Source organism: Mycetomoellerius zeteki, unplaced genomic scaffold, assembly GCF_001594055.1.
Source record: "Mycetomoellerius zeteki isolate Tzet28-1 unplaced genomic scaffold, Tzet1.0 scaffold19, whole genome shotgun sequence".
NCBI lineage: Eukaryota > Metazoa > Arthropoda > Insecta > Hymenoptera > Formicidae > Mycetomoellerius > Mycetomoellerius zeteki.
The window spans coordinates 1031936-1057903 of record NW_017256854.1 but is presented as its reverse complement, the minus strand read 5'-3'; the positions used below and the strand labels follow the sequence as shown (position 1 = coordinate 1057903).

The 25968-nt window shown below is 30.6% G+C and overlaps 1 protein-coding gene across 4 annotated transcripts in view; it reads right to left on the bottom strand.

Moving 5' to 3' along the window:
* Positions 1-4554, bottom strand: part of LOC108721996 (leucine-rich repeats and immunoglobulin-like domains protein 2) — a 116505-nt gene extending 111951 nt beyond the window's left edge. For 2 of the 4 annotated variants that reach the window (XM_018446871.1, XM_018446870.1), the window contains exon 1: positions 4250-4554. The gene's annotated coding sequence lies outside the window, so the exon portion shown is untranslated. Of the gene's footprint in view, positions 1-3636; positions 3712-3782; positions 4226-4249 lie in introns of those variants that run through there. The other 2 variants (XM_018446873.1, XM_018446872.1) reach the window with 2 other exon arrangements.
* Positions 4555-25968: the final 21414 nt, after the last annotated feature.

Here is a 25968-nt window from a genome sequence, read left to right as displayed (position 1 = left end):
ATTCCAATCATTTTTTCTTCTCAGTGTATACGTGGATTATTTTTCTTACCACATATTTATTGATTTTCTATAAGCGCTCGCGAATTAATGACGTTCCACGGATACTGTATGACATCGAAAAACGCATTAACCTTTGCCTCCGGTAAAATGCGATTTATTCGTGAACAACCTCTTGAATTAATTGACGGAAGGATTCCAGGATGCAGCGTATGGTAATGGAACAAACGCGTACTATTAAGGAAATGCGCACGAAGGCGTCCGGAGGAAATTACTTTGATAAAAGGAAAGGGGTGAACAGGTAACAGCAGAGCCGTGTTCTATCATTCCCTTGGGATTACGTAAACAACCCGTATGCCAACACGCGCACTCGAATTAGACACACCCTGCTCTCACTCTGTGGTATCGCCCGAAATTTCGGACGTTGAACGTTTGTGTGTTGCGTAGATTCGTATGTGCGCGAGCAAATAAGGCGCCTGCGGGGAGCGCTGTCAAATTTACGGCCCCGTAATTTCGCGTTCGTGAATGTGCACCATTTCGTCATATAAAATCGAGCTTTAACTACGCTGATACTGGGAACGTACGTTATCCGATCGTCACATTCGCAAGAAATTAATTAACGAAAGAAGTTAATTAATTTTTAGCATAAAAATTCGTACTTTTAATTAATTTAATTTAATTTAAATTTTTTACGAAAGTTTTTAAAACACGTAGATAATGAAATGAACCTGTTCGATAAGTCATTGAATTTGATTCATAGTTTTATCCCTTTTGTTGTATCTTCGAATTGTTTATGCTACGGAAAAGACAGAGAATGAAACTTTGACTTTAATTTAATTTGCTTCCAAGTTCACGTCTTGAATGAGACGTGCGCCACAACGATACATCCCCGGAACTTCATTGTTTGATCGTACACGTATGTCCCAGGGATAGCTTGATGAAGTCCTTTATCCGATATGCGAGAACGGTAATGTTCAGCGCAAAACCATTTTCATTGTCGCCAAATGAGACTAGGGTCTCTGAATAATGGTCAGACTAACGCTTCACCATCGTCATCAACGCGTTGTCTGCCACGAAACGGCGAGAATTCGGAACAATAGGACAGGACGGAAGTCCTACGACCTGAACAAAACGGAGCCACTTGTTACGCGTAATGCGATAGAAATTGTTTCCTCGACGTTGCCGTGCACGCTCGCATGAATCTCGCGCCGCGATCGATATGCGCTTATTCTCGTGCAATGGTCTGTGGTAAGGCCGAGACCTAAAAAGGAATCTCCCGTCATGATAATTGATGGACAAACGTTCGACTCCGGGATACCGCATTGATTATCCTCAAAGCGCACTCAGGCTATTGCACAACAAAGAGAAATAGGTTTGCTACATTTGCAAATGTAAGCTTCATTTTCGAAACCTATGTGTCGAACAAATACGCGCAGTCTTTCCAACTAATGTAATAAATAGATATAATAATCTAAATAGCACACTTTATTCGAGGAACGTTCTGGCAAATGTTCTTAGGATATAAGGATATCCTCTGAATGTTCTTTGGAACGTCCCTTGGAGATCTGTGCTATTAGGGATTGCAATATCATGAGAGAGAGAAATACTTCTTTGCATGATAATTTTTCGAGAACTGAATGTTAAAGAGAATTATAATATACGTTATATAAAACATGTACTCTCTAAAAGTGAATGAGTCTATTATTACTGATTACACCAGTTATAAGTATAACACTGAAGTCATCAGCGAATATTTACTATTTTTCAGTGATAATATACTGATTTATTTTAGAGATTATGATTTTCTGCTGATTCAATCTGTAGAAATCATAACTTCTCAAAATGAATCAGTATATTATTACTGAAAAACAGTAAATATTCGCTGATATTACAGTTATAAGTATAACACTGAAGTCAGTGATAATACACTGATTCACTTTTAGAGAATATGTATGATAAAGTATTTTTCTCGCATATTCTACTATATTGTAAAATATAAATGAATATATACGCGTGTTTTGAACTAACGTAATAAACAAAGAGTAACTGCAAAATTTTAAGAAGTACTGTTTTTCATGAGAATTCTTTAAAGACTAAATTCTGAAGAAAAATATTGAGATATATTATCATGAGGCATATATGGCAAAGTGCAATATTTTATTACGATTTTCTTTCTTGAATGTTTCTACTATTGTAAAATACTAATGAACACGTGTTTTCAACTAATGGAATAAACACATAGTAATCTTAAGAAATGTTTCTTTTTTTCATGAGAATTCTTCGTCAGATTAAATTTTGAAGAGAAAGATTACGATGTGAGATATGAATAATAAAGCATTTTATCACAATTTTTTTGCATGTTCTACTATTGCAAAGTATAAATGAACAAATACATGTGTTTCAACTAATGTAATAAATAAATAGTAACTGTAAAATTAAAAAAATACTTTTCTCTATGGAAATTCTTTGAAAACTAAATTTTGAAGAGAAAAATTACGATATGTCATTACGAGGTACAACAAAATATTTTATCACGATTGTTGCATATTCTACTACTGCAAAAGAGGTGAGGCACGATCGATATATGCATGGCACAACAATGGTTTAAAAAATTCACAGCAGACATGACATCGAAAAAGAAGGGAAGCACCAGAAATAGTAGTCTGTGTAGACCGTTGTCACTAAGAAAATGTTAAGTATTTATCTATAAGAATTTAACATGAAAATGTAGACTTCTTTTATATGTATAATAGGAACAGCTAACATATGATTAATTTCATTTAAGAAACTGTTGCTGTGCTTCGATTTTTCTGCAGAAGAGAGCCGTAATTAATCGTGAATTTAGAACTTTTATATTTCATATTACATATACATTTTAAACGTGCATATTTTTAGTTTTTCATTTAACTTTTTATTAATTTTTTCATTAAATTTTCACGAGAAGCGATTTTCTGAAACTTATTTGTGCATGAAAAATTGCATTTGTCAATGTCTCTACTATAGATATTTTTTCATGTCAATTTCAAAGCGCAATTTGTCAATTATGGACTTTGTGATAAACTTCATTATATTAACTTTGATTTTCAAAGAAGACTCAAAAGTCATTTTTATTCTTCTTTGTGAACTTTATGAAAAATGTATCGAATCTCATTTTTATTTTCTAAGAACATATATTTTTTATATCACATCTTGCAAGTTTATTTATGCTACTCAATTATGAAAGTAATAACTAACTCATATTTGTCCGATAACTGTAACACAAAACTCATTGCAAACCGCGACCAAACTTCCCTCGTTGGTGTTACAAATTGTCGTTGTTAAAACTATGAAACTTTAATACAGGCACCATTTTGTGCTGTGAATCGTGATTTCAGTAATTATAACTACACATTTAAACTTCAATGTCGCTACGACAGATACTTGACGTCGCGAGGGAAATAAGTCTACTACGCACGAGTATAGTATAGTTTTATGGGTCGTGACTCGATCAATAAATCAGGGAACAAAAGATGGATCGTAAATCTTTTAATATTTATCTTATATCGTGCTTTTCGACAAATGCGATTGTTCAATTTTCAAAGATTGCACCTGAACGAAGATTATATACAGGCGGAAGAAACAATTAAATTCAACACCTACCTAACTAGCAATTTCGTGTCACGTTAATCAAGTTTACGTCACAGAATTTCAGTCTTCTACAATGAAATTTCTACGTCGTCACCAATAACTGACGCGTTCATACGAAGTTCTAGTTCGTACGCTAGTTTAACAGGTGTCCAACTTACGCGCGTCGTCTCCCCCGTGAACAAGCGGGCACCTTCGAACGGCGGAGCGTTCGGAAAAGGCGAATCTTCCACGGAGAAGATTTTTCGAGCAAGTTGTACGAGGATCCAAACTTCAGAAGGCAAATTTGAGAAGCGCCACCGAATTCCACCACCCGCGTCTTTCACTTCACTTTTCCTCTCGACATTCCCAGAAATGTGAAAAAAAAAACGAAGGTGCTCACTTGTTCACTGGTAGTCCCTCAACTCCTTCGGGATTTCTGGAGCTGCCAGGTACTTTTCAGATGTCGGATTAACTAATCGCGAACCAGACGGAACATCCGCGAACAAGACTCACTCAGACATGATTCATGTATACATTACAACTCGCGAATTACAACTCAACTGATCGCACGATTGAGCCACTGATCTCGCGAACGGTAACGAATCTCTCACGTATGTGACGTTATCGTGATACGTCTCTGACTGACCTGGTTTCCGGAGAGGATTCCCCTTCCTAGCTGACGAACGCGCGGGAACCGAGGCTCATGTCAAAAGTCAGTCGAGCGACGAGCAGCGAACCCGGCGGAGAACCGACTCTCTACGATGGGACCTCGCGATCCTCTGGGCTTCGGTCGCACTCTGTGGCGTCGCGCGTACCTCAAGCTATGCGTATATCCGACGGGGAGGAGGAAACCCCGACGACGCCGACTCCAACGTCGCGGCGCACCTGCGCGCCTTGCTGGTAAACGCGCGCTAGCGAACCCGGGCCCACCGTCAACCGGGACACCCGGAGCTTCTGTTCCAGCAACCCTCCCTCTGTTCCAGCAGCCCCTCCGGCCTTGCTGCGTTTCGAGCGTCTTCCGGCGACAATAAAGTCGATGACTGGCCACCTGACGATTCTCTTGGCATTGGTCCAGCCTAGATTTAAGTTGTTGAAGGTGCAAGTTTGATAAAGGTGTTAAACTCTCGGAAGAAAATAAAGTAAGGAAACGATAAAAAAAAGATTATGAAAAGCTTTTGAAAATTTTTACTACGATGAATGGAAATAAGACAGAGAGATAAGAAATTGCTTATTATTATTTTAATGCCGTGCAAATTATTAAAAGCCATATTACAATATAGACAGAGTTTGGAAAGTTACTTTATAAGTTACTTAATTATAAATTATGTTTTAGGTTACCCTATATACGTTTGTTATAGAAATTGAGTACAAAAAGTAATACAAAATTGGAGTAAATGGTAAAATATTGTATAATATAAAAAAGTAAAATACCTGAAGTTATTGTATTCAATTTTTATAATAAAAAGTGACTTATAAGTATAACTTGTAAAGTAACTTTTCTAATCCCTCCTGAATATGGGTATATTTATATTATAATATAGGTATATTTTTACTTGATGTACATACATTGCTAAAAATATATAAATAAATATACACAAAGGTATATATGAATTATAAATAAATACCTATATAGAAATGACGTATGAAAATATATAAATATATATAATAAATATATATAAATATTCGCATGGTTAGCTTTTTATTAAATTTTTTTTCAATAAGCTTTATTATCAAAGAGAGAAAAAATTGAGAGAGCATTGAAATAATAATTTCTTTCTTCAAAACAAGTAGTACAAACATAACACTTCTCCGACAAATAATTGCAATTAGAGCATTCAGGTTATTAATGGCTGCTTTTCCAACTTTTCTTTTAAGGCTGTTTTTCCAATTAACAATTAACATTTTGTCGAAAATGCAAGCATTATTTGAATAAGATGGTTCAAAGACATATTGTTTATTCAGTTGGTATTCAGAAACGGTTTCACCACCTGAGTTTGCTCTTTACTTTAACATTGCGGTGAATATAACGCTGAATATATGTATTATGATGTTAATCTTCCAACTATAATATCTCTATATAAATCCACAATTCTGTGACCATAAAACATTACAATTGAAATTTCGTGGAAAGAGAAGACTTTAATCGTAAGACCATTATAATCACAAAATAATAAAAGTTGAACTTTTCAGCATTTACTAAATGACATTTTACGAGGGATGACGTGAGATAATATATACTTGTCGTATACGAAACATCTTTGCCTTATTTTATTTTGCTTAATATTGCCGGGAATTTCGCGCGAAATTTGTGTCGCGCTTGCTCAATTTGCTCGCATCGTGAAAATCTTGTGACTCAGTAAGCATCTTGAGAAACGTTAACTAAATCTTGAATATTAAAGCACTTCTCTCGTAATAAGTAAGTACTTCTAGTTATAACCAGAAAAGTGCGAATTTGTCATGAATTCTGCATGATTATAAATATTCTTGAAATTTTATTAATTTCTCTTAATGTTCGCAAATTAATCTGCCGCACTATTAAAATGTTATTAAAGCATTGAATATAACAAATGTATTAAATAATTGCACTAATACATGTTTGATGTGTCGATAATGTCAACTTAAAAAAAGTCAATTATAATCGGAGTTATAAGTCGAGTGACATAATAAGTATCTATAGATACTTACAATGTCATTCGACTTATAACTCCGATAGATTGAAATCGATGAGACCGTTGAATCATTTATTCGTTTTGTTCCGTTTTGTTCTATTAAGAACCTTGTGTTAACTTGTAAAAAGGTTTTCTTTATGTGAAAAAACGAGTGGAGATTTATGTCGCTCGAATATCTTGTGAATTTAATTCGAGAGAAATTGTCATTACTCTTCTTGGGATACGTGGGTATCTCCCGCTCTTTTATAAAATGTATATATGTATACAGTATGTATTCTGTACACATCTGTACGTGCGAACGTTCAATGATACATTGAATGTCGCGCGTATTGAACGGAGAGTAAAGAATAGATTTCCAGCTATACATAATATCGTGCGACAAATGGCACAAGTGACCCGTCAGCGATATATATATATATATATCGCTTCTATATTATTGGCAAATATGAAATTCTCAACGAGAGTTTCTAATGTTTGATTTATCTTATATAGGGTAAATGTCCCCAGTAGCCGGACGTTTAAGCGTTAGGTTCTCATAAATAATACAATTTATAATATCAAAAAGGTTTTTAATATAAATATTTGTATTCATTTTAAAACTCAAGACTCCCTTAAGCAAGGAAAAATTATTTGAACCCACTTATAACAATTGTTAATTAAAATATTTAAATAAATAATAGAATGCGTCAATGTACCAGTGGCCGGACAGGCCGGTCGGACACTGAGACGTAATTGTCCCAGTGTCCGACCACAATTGGAAAATTAATATGCTGACGGAAAATAATAATATAAATAGATGTTTAATGACAAAAGACAACTAATTCAAATTGATCTTTAAGGTAAAAAAAGTATTTGAGATTAATATTAATAAATAAAGTTTTGTGTAACTGTCCGGACATAGGTACTGTCCGATCCCAATGACTGGACATGTACCTATGTCCATTTACATAACACTTTATTTATTTAAGTTAATATTAGTCTCAAATACGCTTTTTAAAACGTAATATTATAATTTAATTGTAATCTTTAAATGCAATTAAATTATAATACTGTAATAAAACAAGCATTTGAGATTAATAATAATAAATTTTGTGTAAGTTCATAGGTACATGTCCGGACACTGGGACGTTTACCTTACAGCAATTATAAAATCATATCTGAATTACAATGACAGATATTTAGCATTCAACTTTTCTAAACATACTGAATAAATATAATTAAATTATTATACATTGATGAATATATCGATAGAGAATTGACAGAAAATTGAATTCGTATTGTCCTAATAAATAATGAATATAATTAATTACGGTAGAACTTTTATGTAATTTTTTAATGAAAAGAGCAAATACTTTTTTGTTCCTTTGTAAAGAAGTTTCTACATTACATTTATAGAAGTAAATAATTTAAGTGACTATAATATTAGAAACAACAATATGAAAGAGCATGAACCACACTCGCACGATTTTAGTGGCGGGTAATTTTATATTTTAATAATACATATGTGATATTAGGTTGATATATAATATTAGGCAAAAAAATGTCGGTTTTCGATATTATAAAATGGTTGGTTTTCCTTTTCTAATATATTCTATTATATTTTTAAAAAGTTAGCGATTATACCATTTGATAGAGCGAAGTTTCAGCTTTAAGAATCTCTATTTTTTTATTGCAATATAATGATTTTTTTAATGAAGTTATGAGCAATCAAAGTTCAAATGCTACTTTTACTTAATCCGCGAGTAACTCAGAAACAAAAAATCGTAGGAACACTATTAAAAAACGATTTTGTAGAGAAAACTTCAATCTTTCACAACAGATAGTCAAAGATTTTCTCGATTTTTTGGGGAGGACGTAATAGACCTATAAAGTGAAAATAAATTTTTTCATTTTTTTCAGCTGGTAGTTTTCTACATGTAAAAATTATCAAACTCACATAAACTCAAAAAATACAGTGACCTTTTGAAAGTAAAGATTTCAATCTCTTTAAAACTCTTCTTTTAAATTCAAATTTCGTTCATTTTTTAACGAAGTTACAACTACTCTTAATAGCAATACAAAAAAACCGACATTTTTTTTGCACCAATCTAATATAAATAGTTTGTTGATTGACGTTTCGGCCTAGATTAGGCCATCTTCAGTATAGTAGCAATATTAATTACAGAAGAAAAGAAGAAAAAAAAACCTCAAGTTTTTCCTATTTTGTCCTCGCTTATTACAAATTAGTTGAATAATAAATTTATCGCAGTCTATTACAAGATTAAAGATTAGAACTTTTTTGCTTGTGTGTACAACAAAACTATTTATATCATATCTGTATTATTATTCGCCACTAAAATCGTGCGAGTGTGGTTCAATACCTTTTCATTACTATTGTTTTTATATTTACAGAATTTAATACTTTTTTTGTACCAATAAAACATTTGCACGGATATCAATCTTTGTGAGCATTGATCGAGTTAAGCATTTCAATTTTGTAAAATATAAATTGTGTTTTATAATAGTTTAACAATGCAATTTGTTATAATGTTCCAGATATATCAAATAATTTAAGCATCTGGAAAAAGAACACATTGTTTAATGATTATGATATAATTTGCATAAAGTAATTTGTGATTATTAAATAACATTTATTGGATTATCCGTAATAATAATAATAATTTGTGTATCGCTACAGAGGTGTGTGTTTTTAGATGTTCCAGTTTTAACGAATCGATCGATGCAAAATTTTCATGTTAATAGATGCGTTGGATCAAATGGCTCATAACCGAAGTTAAATCCGTGAAATCGATCTCATCCGTTTTATGTGCTCTATATGTCGCGTACAATGACTGCGTTCAGCAGAGAAAGCAGCTTTGCAACTGCTGTAAAATTCTTCAGTACGATTGGTTTATACATTTAAATCCAGCGAGTAACTAAGGGCAAGACTAATCACATTAAAGAATTTTACAACAGTTGCAAAGTTGCTTTCTCTGCTGAACGTAGCCAATGATCCGTAATATTTTAAATTCTTAAAAACCCATATTATGGCTGATATTTCATCTTTTAGATGCACTATAATGTTATATAACTTCGTATCATTTGTCATTTAGACATTTTTAGACACATCCTTTTTTTGTATTTATTCACGAATGTTTATCTCGTGACAATATAAATCTATTATAACATTATTAAACAGAAATTTTGTATTATAATTAGTATCTTAAACAGTACAGTATATAGACAGACTTTATCCAAGAATATTATGTGACGCAAACTCTTAATTGTATACTTTGAGAATGAAGTCTTAAATTAAAAATTTCTCCTAAGAGTTACAGTCTACGTACAAATATTTGAAGGACAACATTTCATCGGAGCAAAATATCCACGGTGTTTGATTAATATAAACTCTTCAATTTATTATTATCTAATAGCTTTGTAGAAATCGATTAGTGAAACCATCAGCAAAAATGTTTTGATAAAAGTAATAAGATAACACAAAATGACATTGTTTTTGTTTTTAATTCAATCTTTAATATCTGTAATAAAAGCTTTACTTTATCCGGCAGTTTTGGAAAGCTCTGTGTCAAATTAATTCAGATTACATTGCTAACATATCAAATGTGTCGAATTAATGCCCTACATTCACAGGATGACCGTGACTAAACTGTTAGCCGTAAACATATCGGTTAGCGTCATTAATGCTCAACGCGTGTACGCATATGCGTTTGCCGTAGCAACTTCGGTCTAATCAACATCGAGCGTGAGGAAAGAGCGGAAGGGCGAAGAGGGTGAACGAGCAACAGCGAGCGCCACCGGCAACTGGGTCAATACTGCCACTCCTGTTCTACGTTCGCTTCCACCTCTAGCCACTTCGCTTTCTCTTACCTCACCATTCTTGCGAATGCGAAAGTATGGATACGATAATGATTAAGTAGATATGGACACGATAATAAATGTGTGCATGTGAAATTATACGATGAACTAAAATCTGTGTCATTGGAGATTGAGGGTTGCGGATTGAAGATTTAATCAGAAATGAAATGGATTACGATTAAAATTATTTGGCTGGTCGAATTCTAATCTTTAATTCGCAATCTTTAATCTTCAACGCGTAGTGTAATACGAACTCAAGCGTATTTATCGCGAATTTTGAACAGGATTTATTATTAGAAATACTTGTTGCTGGAACAAAAATTAGAATTATTAAACGTACTTTTGCAGCCAAAATTAACTCCTTAATTGTAATAATTAAAAATCTTTCTTCACTATGATAAATATAATTAATAACAAACGAAATAAAAATGCGATTATGATGTACCCTTTCGATTTTTCATATTAACCATGAAATATAATAAACTGAGAGAGATGTCATAAGTTACAAAGAGAAGCTTAATGGGTTATTTATGTAATTTTTATTAGCTTTCATGGTATATTTTATAATATATTTTTCAACTGATAGTCATACAAGGTTTGTAGCTAAAAGGTTTAAGAAAGAGGATATGAGAAAAGAAATGATGTTGGAAATTTAAACGTTGAAAGCAGACTAGTAGCCGCATGTATCACACATGTGATGTAGTGTAATATTTTATATTTCAGCTCATAAAAGACCATATCCTACGTACGAAATGTAAAATATCACAATAAATCATGATTATACATGACTCACATTATGTCTACTTTCAATAATATAATAAATATATCATCGAATTAATTTGTGAATAGTTTTGTATTATAAAACAAATAGTTTTGGATAGAAAATTTGGAAATTTTTATAATTATTTTTTAATCGGGTACAAATCGCAAGGATATTTGGAAGCATGAGAAAAATGGAAGCAAACATAAAGTAGAGCGATTCTAAATTTAAAAAATACTAAGTTTTAATAAATATTTGTTTGAATAGTTCTAAGTAAATATTTACTAAATGTAAACATATATTTTTTTATATAAAAATAATTAATTTTTTATTTAATTATAATTTTTTTAGTAAATATTTATATCGTATTATTAAATGTTTACTTATTGTTAATACTATTCAAAGAAATATGTATTGAGATTTAATAATTTTTTTCAGTGTACGATTGGACAAAAGTAAATTTGAAAATCTAATGATCTTCTGCTTCACAAATTCCTCGACGTATTTGAGGAAACCAAGGGAGGATTTTACGCAATTAAAATAATTGTAAGAAACGCTGGAAAAGAAACGAAACAACCGTAAGGTTCTCCCGAATAGTCGTCTCAAAATCTCAGCATCTCGCGGCGAAATTGCGGTAGTCGTCGAGAGGAAACCGACGCTCCTCCATCATGAACAGGATGCACGTAATACTTTCTCAGGGTGTGTAACCCAGACGCCGCGACGATGAAAAACGGAAGAGCCGCGGGTGTAAAGGGGTTGCAAGAAGGGTGAGACGCCACCGGCGTTTCTTGGATAAAATTCAAGGAAGAGGAAGCGTAAGTGACTAGCCAAGCGAGACTTTCGTGTTATATTGTCTTCGGGTTCTTAGCTACGTGAAGGAAACCGTAGTATTCCGCTTCCGGTCTTCGGTCATGATATTCGACATATTTTGACGTTTTTGACTGTTTATTGCAGTGAAACGAGAAATTTCGTTCCGATATCCATGCTTCATTGAGAACCGAGTGACCCAAAAACGTCGAAACTGAATTTAAAGCGTTATACGAGTGACGGAACTTTTCGAAAAGCAAAAATGATAGTTGAAATTATGAGATTCACTTGAAATGTTTATGAACTATAATAAAAATGATCCTTTATTGCATTCCAATATTTTGATCATTAATCATAGTTTATGATAAAAGAAATTTAAATATATTTCAGTTGCTTTGCGCTTTTCATGCAAAATTTCTTTTTCGTACACATTGTGCGTTGTCATGTTGATGCATTTATCTGTAACTCTACAACTGTTCAACACAAATGACTGTTCTTAAAAGCACGTTATTTGCGTTTGAGTACTTATCCAACGGAAAGCAGACAAATTCCGTTACTTACTGTTAATGCAGTGCAAGAGGATTTCTTGAAAGCGACGAGTAATCTTTATCACCTTACCCATGTCGTCGCTTCTTTTTTTTCTAGTTGTTAACGGATTACCTAGAGCTTCTATGAGAAATGTGAATAAGCGAGTCGCCATGAATAAATATTTATGGAAGACAAATCTGAGCTGCACTCGCTTACTAATTAATATTACTTGGTCGTAATTATACTTTAACATTTAACGACCTGTGCGTTTTAAAGAAAAGCGGGTTTTACCTATTTAAAAAAAAAAAGCGCTGGGAAATTTATTTTTGTACGCCATCATATTTTTTCATACTCCTTTTCAACTGGTTAAATATTGGTATCGAACATGAAATATTGAAACTGTTTATCCAATAAAATATGACATAACATTTTCCACGTCCTAAATTATATTGTTGTTGAAAAAATTATTCTTTCCGATTTATGTGTTTTTAAAAGTTGTCGAGTTTAATAGTTCGATTTTGTTTCACAAACACAAGAAAATGATCTAATATTATCGATAAATCTATAAATACAAATTCTATAAATATAGAAACGATTTTCTTTTTTAAAATATTACGATTCTCTTTTTAGAAATACCGTTGTAAAATTAATAGGAAGTTCTTTTAATATTTATAAATGACGGAAACTCAGCTAAGCCTTACAAATTTCTAATAAAGATTGCCAGTCTTTGTTAGAAACTTCATTCTTTATCCTTAATGCGAAAGATAGATAAAGCATATTTTCAATGTAAAATAATTTGAAGTAACAGATACTTTCCGTTATTTTCTATTTCGACGTATTGGAAAACCAAAAATGACAAGATAAAGAATCCGTCTATCTCGACGCTTTAAAACTGGAGCGCTTGTGGTATCGAGAGGGCGGGCCAAGTTTCGAAACTTGATGCGACGTGAGACGTTGAACAAACTTCTTTAAGGTTTCGTTCTTGCGTGCAACACGAATATATATAAAGATATCAGATTTCTGCATGAAGTATAGACGGGCACTTTGCAATACACGAAGCCAATGCACGCCCAGCTAGGTTACAAAAAACGCGATGCATGATGCACGTGAAATTCTTCTAATTCATATTCCCGCCGTGATTACGAAATCGCGTTATCTGATATGCCGGCCGAGTAATCGTTAAATACAAGACTTTATACGGCCTACAACCGCGAAGAATGACGGAGCTGCGTTCTATCCGGAATAGTCGCCCCATGCAATTTTACGTCTCGTTGTAAATGCGAAACACGACAAAGCTTGTTGCACGAGAAATGAATAAATCTTCTTTCTTAATGAAGCATTCACATTATTAATCACCTCGCCGCTTTCGAATCGAAAGCGATTGATTACATACACTGAATCCACCGTAAAATGTTTTAATTTTAGCTTTTAAATTTTAGTTTACGCAAAACTTCACATCCGTGAAACTTAACTTTAATTGTTAAATAATTATACGGTGTTACAATAATTACATGACGCGGAGGTAACGTTACAGCGGCAAAATTACAACAGTGAAACGTGGTAAGCACCGTGAACTCGATCATGTAATTCGATACGTTCGACGTCAAAAATTCGAGCAACAAATGCTTTCATGAAAATTACCGAGGGATAAATGAAAATGTTAACGGGTAATTACATTTGGGAATTAAAGGTCACGTAATGAAAGAGAGATCGGTATTATTTTTTTTATGTTATTCCCCAAAACATTCGTCAAGCAGTAGAATATGTGTTGCGCAAACATTGTTATACAGTAATCTCGTTTAAATACAAAGAAATTGATCTATTAATCGGAATTCGTTTTTATAATCGCCAGTTTTTATCGATGGTTACTGCAGATGTCTTTATTAACAAATCGAATTATAATTTCGTGATTTTATGGTAAATTTAATTTATGAGAAATAAATGTCACATCGAATTTTATTTCATTCGTTATCGATGTTCGTTGTCAGCGGAAAATATAAGGGAGTTCTCTTTCATCCATAATTTAAGGTTAGGGTCCCTGATAGCAAAATGTTAATAATTTGCGCGTAAATTGGCAGCAAACTCGATCAGATTTTGATTACAAAACTATTGTCATCTGTGTCCGCATTTGGCTATGGATTTGTCGACAAAGTCTGTTGACATGTTTTGCACATTGCTGACAAAAACAGAGCAGCGAGGGGGTAACCACTTAATGTAATCGTGGGAGAGTCCTTGAAATCATTATAAAATTCATATGAAATCTCTATGTATTATATAATCCGATAATTACATATGTAACTACGAGAAATCATTATATAATATTAAATAAAATCGTATTATATTTTACCAAATTACTTCATATGTAGTGAAAAAAATTATTTGTAATCAGATGAAATCATATGATTACAGATGAAATCATGTAATCTGTGGGACAATATTTCAGCTAGTGGTTACCCCCTCGCCGAGCAGAATCTGCTGCTTCTTTTATAATATTAAGAAATAATTACGTATTGTTAAGATAAGAAAATAATATCTTGACTTTGAATGGAAAACATAAGTTGCTTAATGAAAATATAAATTGCTACACTGAAAGAAAAGATTGACTGCTGCAACAAATTAGATGGTAGAATATGGCATAGCATTTTTAATTGACTGCAGCAGCCAATTTTTGGTTGCATTAGCTAATTGAAATCCTATACTGACATTGCGGATAGGCTAATAATTAGCCTATCCGCAGCCAATTAAAAATGTTATGCCATATTTTACCATCTAATTTGCTGCAGTAGCCAATCTTTTCTTTTAGTGTACTGTTCGACATTAATTCTATTTTAAACTGTTATCATCAACTGCAAAAAGCTTACTTCATAATGAATTGATACGGATTACTTATAGGAAAACTTGTCCATTATTGATGACTAAAAGTGGTAAAAACACAAGAAGTCTTCGAAGCTGCTTAATATTGCACACTTCAGATCTATAAGAACATTCAATTGCTAACTAGTCATATGATACTCGACATATTCTCTTTGAAATACATGATTTGCGTAATATTTTATAGATCAAATGGAAGTAGATGCAATTTATAAGTAATGTCTATTAATTCAATAGACATTCTACGTTTCTCGGTTATAAGATCACTTCTTCTCGATTAGAAAAGCTCTTCTTATTTAGATCGAGCACGTCACCTTTTACCCCGGTTAGAAAATTATTCCTTTTCTGAAGTCATCAGATCTAGGTGTCGAAATACAGGATTTTATAAAATATCATATCTATCGTATTTTCGTTCTTGTTCAATTCTCGTTCTCCGCGAAATGTTAGAACTTCTTGAAAGCTGAGTCTGCATTCTTGACAGTGATTTTATAGCCGGAGACGCCAAAAAATAGTGTACTATTATTATAATATCTAAAATTTTCGTTATTTTAGTGATGATAGTTGAACAATTCATTGCTTTGATGATAGCGTTAAACAATTAATAAATTGATATACTTATATGTATTATATATAAGCAACAAACAAATATGCAGTATAACATTTGTAAGATATATAAATATGCGAAATCTATTTTCGCGAGTTAAACATGATTCGAAACGACTACGACATGCAAATTAATTGGGGCATGTTAACCTCTTCTCTTATACATATGTATACTCAAATAGACGAGCGAAATTAAAATATTCGTAAATATTGACAACACGCTAACTACTGATATTTACCGAATATTCGACATGTTGCGAAGTTGTTGCAATTCTCGAGCACACACATACAGTGGCCTCACAATTCTCTCACAAAATTAAATCTATAGAATTTAATCTTGAACTTTCGCGTGTTAAAGCAATCATTAATCGATATAAGTAACCACCGTTATTAAACGGTCTCTTGAGAAATAAAGTGGTATCTCGTGAAAGATAATTTAAAAGAACTACGCGAATCATTAATTATTCTTTAAGATAAAAATAATTTTATGTTTCTATATGATTTGTGGTCATTTTCTTTTTTTATAATAATTACATGTTTTATTCTCTCAATAAAAATGCAAAATGTTCTTTAAATTTCTAAAATATAAATTATAGGACTTAAATTTATAGAGAATTTAAAAATAGTTTATTAATGTTTATTATTGTTTGGATAAATATGCTACAAACGATTCATGGATTACAAATTATAATATTTTAGATGCGGCGTATTTAATACAATATCGAAGAAATGTGATGATCTATATCTTCAGTTATTTAAATCTAGAATGCAAGACTGGTCCGAGACATCGAAGTAAAGCTCGTGTCAGTTACAATCGTCCGCGGAATAAATCTTCGTTATGCGAAGTCTTTTGAAGCAAGCTTATCTCTTCTTTAAGTCTATTCTGGTTTCCACTTGCATACTTCTCACATCCGTAAATACAGGGAAATTTTAGAAACCCCGGAAAGTTTTTAAGTTACGGAGTGTCGTGAACAGTAAAGTATACTCGACTAAAAGAAAATGCAATATGTGAAGAGTTTGCTCTTCGCGAGTCTCTTTTATGAATTTAAATGTGCATATACCATGTATGAAAAATGTTAAAGTGTCTACGTTCTCTTTAATCTATTAATTGTTTAAAAAATATAAAATATCGATATACAAAGTTGTAAAATATTTCCTTGCGATAAAGGAATTTATGCAATGCGTATTTTTTTCTTTTTTTTTAATGGAGGCAAGTATTTTTTGAAACGTTCGGCATAATAAAAATTTAGTGATTTTATTCCTTCTTTTATTCTTCTGCAGTTGTAATTATATTCAGAGAATGAATTTTTTATTTTGAGCAAATGGGTAAGTTGGTAAATAATTTCTATATAGCACATAATATTGTTCCATTGTTAGAGAAGAATGCGCTCTTCGGATAAAAATAATTGCAATCCCGATGAATTATGCATAATCCGCGGTGATAAAGTAAAGAAACTGTGATATAATATTATACAATCAAAGAGATCCGGTAAGAAAATAACAAAGCTAACATAAAAATGATCGTTAAAGTGTTATATGTGAAATAATAAACCCCCAACATTAAATGTAGAATGTGCCTAGAATGTTACTAGTCAGCAAAATGTAATATAAAAATGTTTCTTTTTGCAAAATGTGCTAGTATTACTAACCAACAGAATGTAATATGAATTTTTCTTGTATTTAAATACGTAATTTCTTGAAATTATCTTAACGTAATTTGCGGAAACTTTCGGGCATATGTACACAAATATGCACGCACGAAAGTAAAATATTCTACAAAGTTAAGAGATATTGCAAGCCAGATTTATAATAGTTACTTACAACTCGACACGAGAGTTTATTCGCGGTAATTTTTTAAGTGCACTTTAGCTTTATGTATATACTCTTGCATCTTAAAATACTGTTTGCTCATAAGCATGAGAAGTTGTTGAATATATCAAGGTAAGCTTAAAGGTTTATTGCACTTTTGTAATTATAATTACAGAAATAAGACTGCCAACATTTTAAAGCGAAAAATAAGTATATAGATAAAATAAGTATATAGATAAAAATAAGTATAGAGATAAAATATTTGAAATAAATATTTCTAAATTGAAAAATGTCTCATAAATTTTTAGTTTCTGAATATTTATGCCTACATATTTATTTAAGCAATAAATATAATCACATCTATATAAAATGTTATACGGTTAATCTAATCACATTTATGTAAAATCCAAAGTAGTTTGCTGCAGGAAATGCGAAATAAAACCACTGACAGTGGTTAGATATAGGTAGATAAAACTCTGCATCTTTCACTTTATGTTAATTTTATGTACTTGTATTTTACGTTTATTTCAATCTTTTGCTTTATTTCTCTTATATACATTGATCTACATATAATAGATTTTTTACAGCAAATATTTTTTATTGATTATAATTTTATCGATTATGCTGAAGATATAAAGAAAGATTTTTTTAGTGCTTTCTTAATTGCATTACGTATAAGAAAATTTATTTACTTATATGTTCGGATATAAAAAACAATACGTACAAAGTTAAAATCTCTTCAGACATAAGTTCCTCCCTATCGCGAGGATTATGTTTTTTTAAGACGAAGAATATTTAACTGGATATATTACTGGTCGAAACAGAAGTATATGTATAATATGAGGGGTATCGTAGGGACGCGGTGCGGACTCACATCCTAAAGCGTCATGTTGCTTAAAGGTCCTTAGCCTTGCATTTTGCTGTCAATATCATCGTGAGGATAGAGGGATCATGTTCACTAAGTAGGTTATCCGAGCCTAGTGACGAAACACAGGACAATGCTTCAACGTGATGCCTGCATTTCGCAAGTACCATTAATTGCTTGCTAAACTATGTTACACAAAGTCTGCCTAAATATCCATATCGTAGCGATGCTTTCCAGAAATGAAAAGAAAGTGAAAATAAAAAATCAGTTTATTACACACATGATAAACTCAAAATATGTATACTTATAAAAATAGTTATCTTAAATTTTCATATTTTATTTTCATTTTTTTATTGTAATTATATTTCAATATTTATCATAGTTAATAGTATCTCAATATTTACAATAAGAATCTCATTTTTAGACCATATATGTGAGAACACAACTGATAAACTAGAAGCCTATACCGATCGAAGCTAGATCTTTTTAATGCTTTAAATAATTTTTAATGTGAATTATATACATGCTATAACTTGCATATATATCATATTTATTCTTCAAACTGCCGAATTTGGTTTTCCGGACTTATAAACGCAATTAAACTACTGGAATAATACGAATTAAATTAATTGACAATTTTGATGCACGGCATCATATTAGCAAGACGTTAATGTGCTGAAACTGTAAATAAAAAGATCTAACTCCGACCGGTATAGGCTTCTAGTTTATCGATTGTGATCTCAATATTTATTATATTTTTATAATATAAAAATTTGCTATTTTAATTATATCATCAAACGGTATTTTGATAATATTTCGGTATATTTTGATAATAAGTCATTTGTTGCATGGCTCTAGTGTTTATTTTTGTGTTATATGGCGCGCCATTGTGTACTCAAACTTGCTGTATCATTCGCACGGTCGACAACTATTATTACCCGGCAACACTCGAACCAGCAGGTAGAGATGCGAGTTGCTTCGCTTAACAATCCCTCGAAACATGATCATTCTGTACTAGCAATTAGTGATTATCAAACAGTATGATCAAGTTTCCCAATTAACATTTTGTTGCATCGAGTATTTATCGATGCAAATATGTTGTTAAATCCAAAAATTTCATCCAAGAATATAAAAAGGATTATAACAAATACAAAATAAAACAATCATTATTACTTTTAATTTAACTTTCATACATTTTTCAGAACGATAAATTGATTTTTCTATGTTGCTATAAAAATATTTTGAATGCTTGTCTTTAAAATGATAAATTGCGGAGATCACTTCTTCATCATTCAACCTAATTCCGACTTATGCCTAAATTCTAAGCAGAATCGTAAGACTCGTAACATGTTTCTATAAGACTTGTAAGAATTTTTAAGTACTTATACCTTTATACAATATTTTTTCAAACAGCTCCTTACTAGCCATATAATTTACAAGAAATCGTAGATATTTACGAATAATCGTACGTCTTACGATACATACTCATAAAATTAGAATACTAGTCATAAGTTCTTACAAGTTTTACGAGAACACATTACGAGTCTTACGATTCTGCTTAGAATTGACTCATTACATAGAAATCCGATTTACGTGGAAAAAATTTAGTAACCTCTGCAATATAATTAAACTACTTTAAGAACAAAAATTCAGAACAATTTTCTAGTGATTAAAATAATGTATTGAAGTATAGAGGATGATTATATTAAGTATATTGAAAAATAAAAATAATTATTTTATTTTATTGTCTTTTTTGTATTCTTATAGGTAATGCAACATAGTAAACTTTTAGACTCTTCTCTCTCTCTCTCTCTTTACTATATTGCACAAGTTGTATGAAGTATAAGGAAAATGAGTAGAGAGAGAGAAATTATATAGTTTTTCCATATTGAGATTCAATAATACAAAGTGATACAGATGATCAATTGCTGAAAAGATATAAATAATGGAAAATATCCATAGACATTTTTATTTTTTTACTGATGCATATATTTTGTGTGCTTTGTGCGTTTGCATGTATTTTAATTGTATATTCTTGAAAGGTTATCCCGTTATTCTTTAAGATGCGACAAATATGTCAAAGTGATTATTGATATCAACGATTATCTGTTCATGATTTATTAATTCCCCGATTGTAATTCCTATATATATAGACCAAAGTAATACATATTTATCGAAGCAGACGTGATTTATGTAAAGCAAAAATTGGAGCGTTAGCGGATTTAACAATAAATTATCATTTCATTATTCAGTGTTAATAGACATGCATTTCTTAAACGATACTGGTTTTCAAATTGCTATTTTCTACTAAGCGTGTTTTTCAATATAAGTAAATTGCTCAATAAATTAAGATTACGAAATAATATATGAATTGCCAAGTCAAATTTACGAAACAAAGAGCGAAATATTTGATAATAGCTATTTTAACAAAGTTATTTTGAAAAGCAATATGAAGAACATACGTACGTATGTATATTCAGTGTTTATTTTACATATTATATTAACTCTCCGGAGGTGACATGAGTCCATTAAACCCACTCAATTATGAATTTCTTTGTCAGAAATATTAAACAGTTCAATTTTCTTTATGTTATATCTGCAAATTTAGGTTATTTTTGTTAAAATGTACTTAACATTCATTCTTAATTCTTATACAAGTATGTCATTTTGATAGCAGCGCTAATCACTCCGTTTTCTCTTGAAATGTGATTCCAAAGATTATTACATTTTATGATTATTGCAACATGTGATCATTTGCTTATTCGATCAATAATTCATAAACATGGTGACGATTTTTTATTAAGGTAAATATTTCGCACAATACAACACATCAAGCATAAATTCGATCTCATTAAAGTAACGGAGAATTATCATACATGGAGATAGATATTTTATGTCGTAAGTTTTAACTTCTAGAGTGCCGTACATGGTGTTGAGCAATAGTCGTATTTTAATAATTATCACGCACATTGTTTTTTTACGTTTACATGAATGTTGTACAACGATTTCTGTTAACTTAAAAGGAAGAGAAGACCGATAACTCTGTTGTTATTCACCGCTTACGATCGGCGAGTCACGCAACGTATTCAATTTTATGTACTTTGAAGTAATGGATGTACAAAAGCTATTCGATATAATGTTTAGACACATTTATACAATATTTAGGCACATAAATGTACCATTTTAATAACAATATAAAAGTTACGGTTAAATGTAATATTATATAAATTCGTTAATGGATAGCTTACAATAGATTAAGTTGAATAATTTTGGAGCACAATGTTCCAAATAATAATTTTTTTAACAACGCTTAAGTTAAAATACATTTTGTATCGCAATATTAAAATATGTTTCTTTATTATTATTAATAAATTGAGAGCGCGTAGAATAACAAATGAATCGAGAGTCGAACAATTCAAGTAGAGAACCGTATAATTTATTATATGAGGTTTATTAATAATATTTGGTAACTTTTTTTTTGTAACCAAATTACACATTGCATATAATTAATAAAAATTGAAAGTATTCAGAAAAATTCTATTGTAAAACTTTTATACGTAATAATTATTTTATATAATTTTTATTTATTCTCTCTCTTATTACTAAATTCAGAGCGTAGAGTAACAAATGAATCGAGTCGAACAATCAAAGTAGAACCGTGTATAATTTATTACGAGGTTTATTAACAATATTTGGTAACTTTTGTAACGAGAGAGAGAGAGAGAGAGAAATTACATATAATTAAAATTGGAGAAGTGTCCAGAAAAATTTTATTTTAAAACTTTTATGTATAGTAATAATTATTTTACTAGCAACACTTGAATTCGATATCTAACGTAACTTTTATAATTAGGTATATATCAATTCAAATAGGATTTGTCTATTACTTATAAATTAGAGCACAAAACAATGCGAAGCATCGGATCGATTGAATTGGAGTAACGATAAATCCTTATGCATTAATTATTTATATATGGGACGTTCCACGTCAATCGGATCACCTCCCTGTCCAAAATTTGACTCAACATAAAAAAACGTGCGAGGGCTCAAATTATTCGTCTTTACTAGTACTTTCGCATGAAAGGAAATAAGCAGGAAAATCGACAAAATTCACTGTCTCGATTTTCGATTAAAGAGTTTAAATGTTTCGGAAAACATTTTTTATAAAAACAATTTAGTATCCTCACTCATTCAGAAATAAATCACCGTATTCAGTTTCCGAGGAGAAACAGGATGGCAACCAAAAGACGGGAATTAATCGGAAAATTGACCGAAAACCGGCACCAAAACTTCAAAAAACATAATTAAAGTAGAGGAGTCGTGTATGATTGAGGAAAAAATTGTTGGAGACTGATAAATTTTCCATTATGATGCACTGTTATTTTAACAAGCAGACCATACACAGAGTTGTCATTATGATAAACGAAATTATTTGAACATCTCAGTCGTAAGTTATATAAGATTATGATAAGTAATCAAATCAATGATACTTTCTTATGTCCCCCTCCGAACCATACAACTTTTGTTTGAATATTTTTCCGTATCTACCATAGTTTTTGAGAAATGTTAATGCATTATTTAAAATGGGACACCCTATATAACACATCCTTAATTACACAAAGAGCTCACAAATGTTTATCCGAGCTGTATAAATATATATTATTTATATATATTATTTATGTTGTTCGATAATGTAAAAATAAGGAGATATTAATGATGTTATTTAACCAATTATTAATTTTGAAGTATAAATAATTACATTTTCAAATTTAAAAGGATAAAATAAATTTTTTAATTTATTTATTTTTCATAATAAATAAAAATTGAAACAAGATATTTATGCGTTGTGTGTTCATGCAAAAATAAATAGTTATCTCCAAATAAGGGACAGGTTATTGAAATAATCAATTGTATTGCTTGGATTGACATTCGCTTAAATGAATAAAATATGAAGAAATATGAGAAATGAAGTGACATAATTGTGCGAAAAGTATGTCTCTTTTGAATTTTATATTCAATTTATTATCCAATTTGAATTTTTTACTTTTTAAAGTAGGACAAAATAAAATTGAGCAATGACATTACAATATATTTGATATCATTTTTATTATCATATTCTGCAGATAACGTTACATATGTTATAGAGAGGCTTTAAATGAATTGGTTTACTCTCCTAACAATTTTAATTAATTAATTTCTGATCGAATTATAAAGTTCAATACTTAGCATTCACGAGATATATTTGAATCTTTTTTAATTAGAGCAACATTTAAAATTTTCAGAAGATTAAATATTTATAATTCTGAGTTAAATAAAAGTCGCACGTGTCACAAAATAATGCAAATTTATTTAATTAATATGCTCGTGCATTTTAACACAATTTGTACTCATAATAACTTCGGGCAATTAATGCAATTTGTGCGAGTTTATTTTTTTCAATTGATTGATTATTTATTGTTGTACTGTGATCGATGTACGTAAGCGTAGAATAATAAATCACGTATAACGTTATCTGTCGACAGTAATTAACCAGCAATAAAAGAAATTTTTCTCCTGTATCGATCAAGTTGCAATGTATCATAATGTACATATATGGCCAAATCAACAAAGATATAGATTTGGTTTCAAATTTCGAAGATTCTACGCAACGTATATCACATGTGAAGAATTTATGCAAGATAGCCATCATTCTGGCTACAATGAATACACTATATATAATTCCATATTATACCTATTATATATAATCCCGTTAAATAATTACTAAGTTTAAAATGTGCAATATTTGTTACATGGACTTTGTAAGGAAGAGACAATGAAATGGACAATGAAATGGACAAATGAAACGTTTTTTCTATGTTTTTTTATGTTTTTGGCCTCGTCGTAAAAAGACATTATTACTCTTGCATCAGATGAACGTTAACGAATATATTCGTATCATCTGAATGACGATCTTTGTCATAGAAAATTATTTTCACAAAGTCGCGCCCTGTTAAAAATTAAAGGCTTCTTGCAGATAGTCAGAATTAAATCTAGATTTAATCTTAGATAAAATCCGAAATCTTAAAAGCATTAATTTTAGCAACGAATTGACGTCAATCATACAATTTTTAAAATCAAAATTAATTAATATATTGCGAGAGAAGTTTTTATTTTCAGTAAATATTCTAATTTTTTGTAAAATTTAATATTATAAAATCATATTTTGAGTATTACAGAATATAGACTAGAGAATATTTAACAGAAATTCGAAAACCGATGTTATCAACAATTTTAAATAAAAAGCGGAATATTTTATTTCATTTTTTTCAATTGAACACATTTGCAATTTTTATTGCAAATATTTAACATTATGTTAAATATTTGCCAAACGAATTTAGATACTACATTGATTTCACGATAAATATTTGTTATATGACATTGCGAAATGTCACCGCGTTCTTTTCATGTTCTTGAGTAATCTTGAGTGCGATCGTTTTACCGTGATAAAAGAAATCGTATCGCTGACCCGTTCGTTAAGTGGATATTAATGAATACGTTTGTACCGAGAAGTTATGATGATTTGTGCATGGAGAATTATTTTTTATTGATTTGATGTACCCATTTAAAATCAAGGATCCATTGCAGAGTCAGAATTATAAATTCAGATTTTATTGAATTAAACTCGAATTCCGAGAAGCACTAATTATATATTATAATTATATATATTATAATGAATTGAAACCAATTTTTAGAGTCACGAAATTAGTTAGTTATGGGAGAACATTTCACGAAATTAATTAGTTACAAGAGAAGATTTTATTCTTTTCAATATTCTCTTATTAATGCTAATATTAGTATTTTCTCTTATTAAGAATAAAAAAACAATAATGAAATAAATATGAATGTAATAATTGTTCTATAGAAATCTTTCTTCATAACTAGAAGAAAGATTTAAAGATGGAATAAAAGATAAAAAAATGAAATAAAGAAAGATGAAAAAAGATAGAAAATGAAAATTACCAAAAGAAAATAATTATGTAAACGGGTATATTTCATTTATACATTTCCGTGCAGTATGTGTACATTTCTGTATATCAAAGTGATTATTGGATGAAAACAAACTCTATACGATATCGCTAGTTCGCTTTTGTTTGCTTACAATTTGAAAACTGTTGACTAGATATTTTCATATCTCAATTTTCGTTTTAAATAATCTCTATTAAAGAGTATTATATCATGGCAAGATGTTTTGTAAGATGTCTTTTATTTTGTACAAATTATTGTGCAATAAATAGAATAAATCATGTATACGTTTTACGTCTACTTGTATATTCTACATTTTTCTGTATATTTTTAACAAGCTGTAAAATTAAAAAATAACGATTTCTTCGTTATGCCGAAATACGAAGCAATCTAAACAATACTTTTAGGCAGATAATTAAATCATTGATAATGCTACGCATTGCGTGATTTCTCTTTCAGTTCTCAATCTCAACGTTAGTATCTCTGTGATTTATTTAGGTCAACAATGATTGATAAATTACTTTCATAGAGTAGATAATAATTTATAGTCTAACTTTAACATGTTATATGTTAAAGATTAATTAAGAAAGAGAATG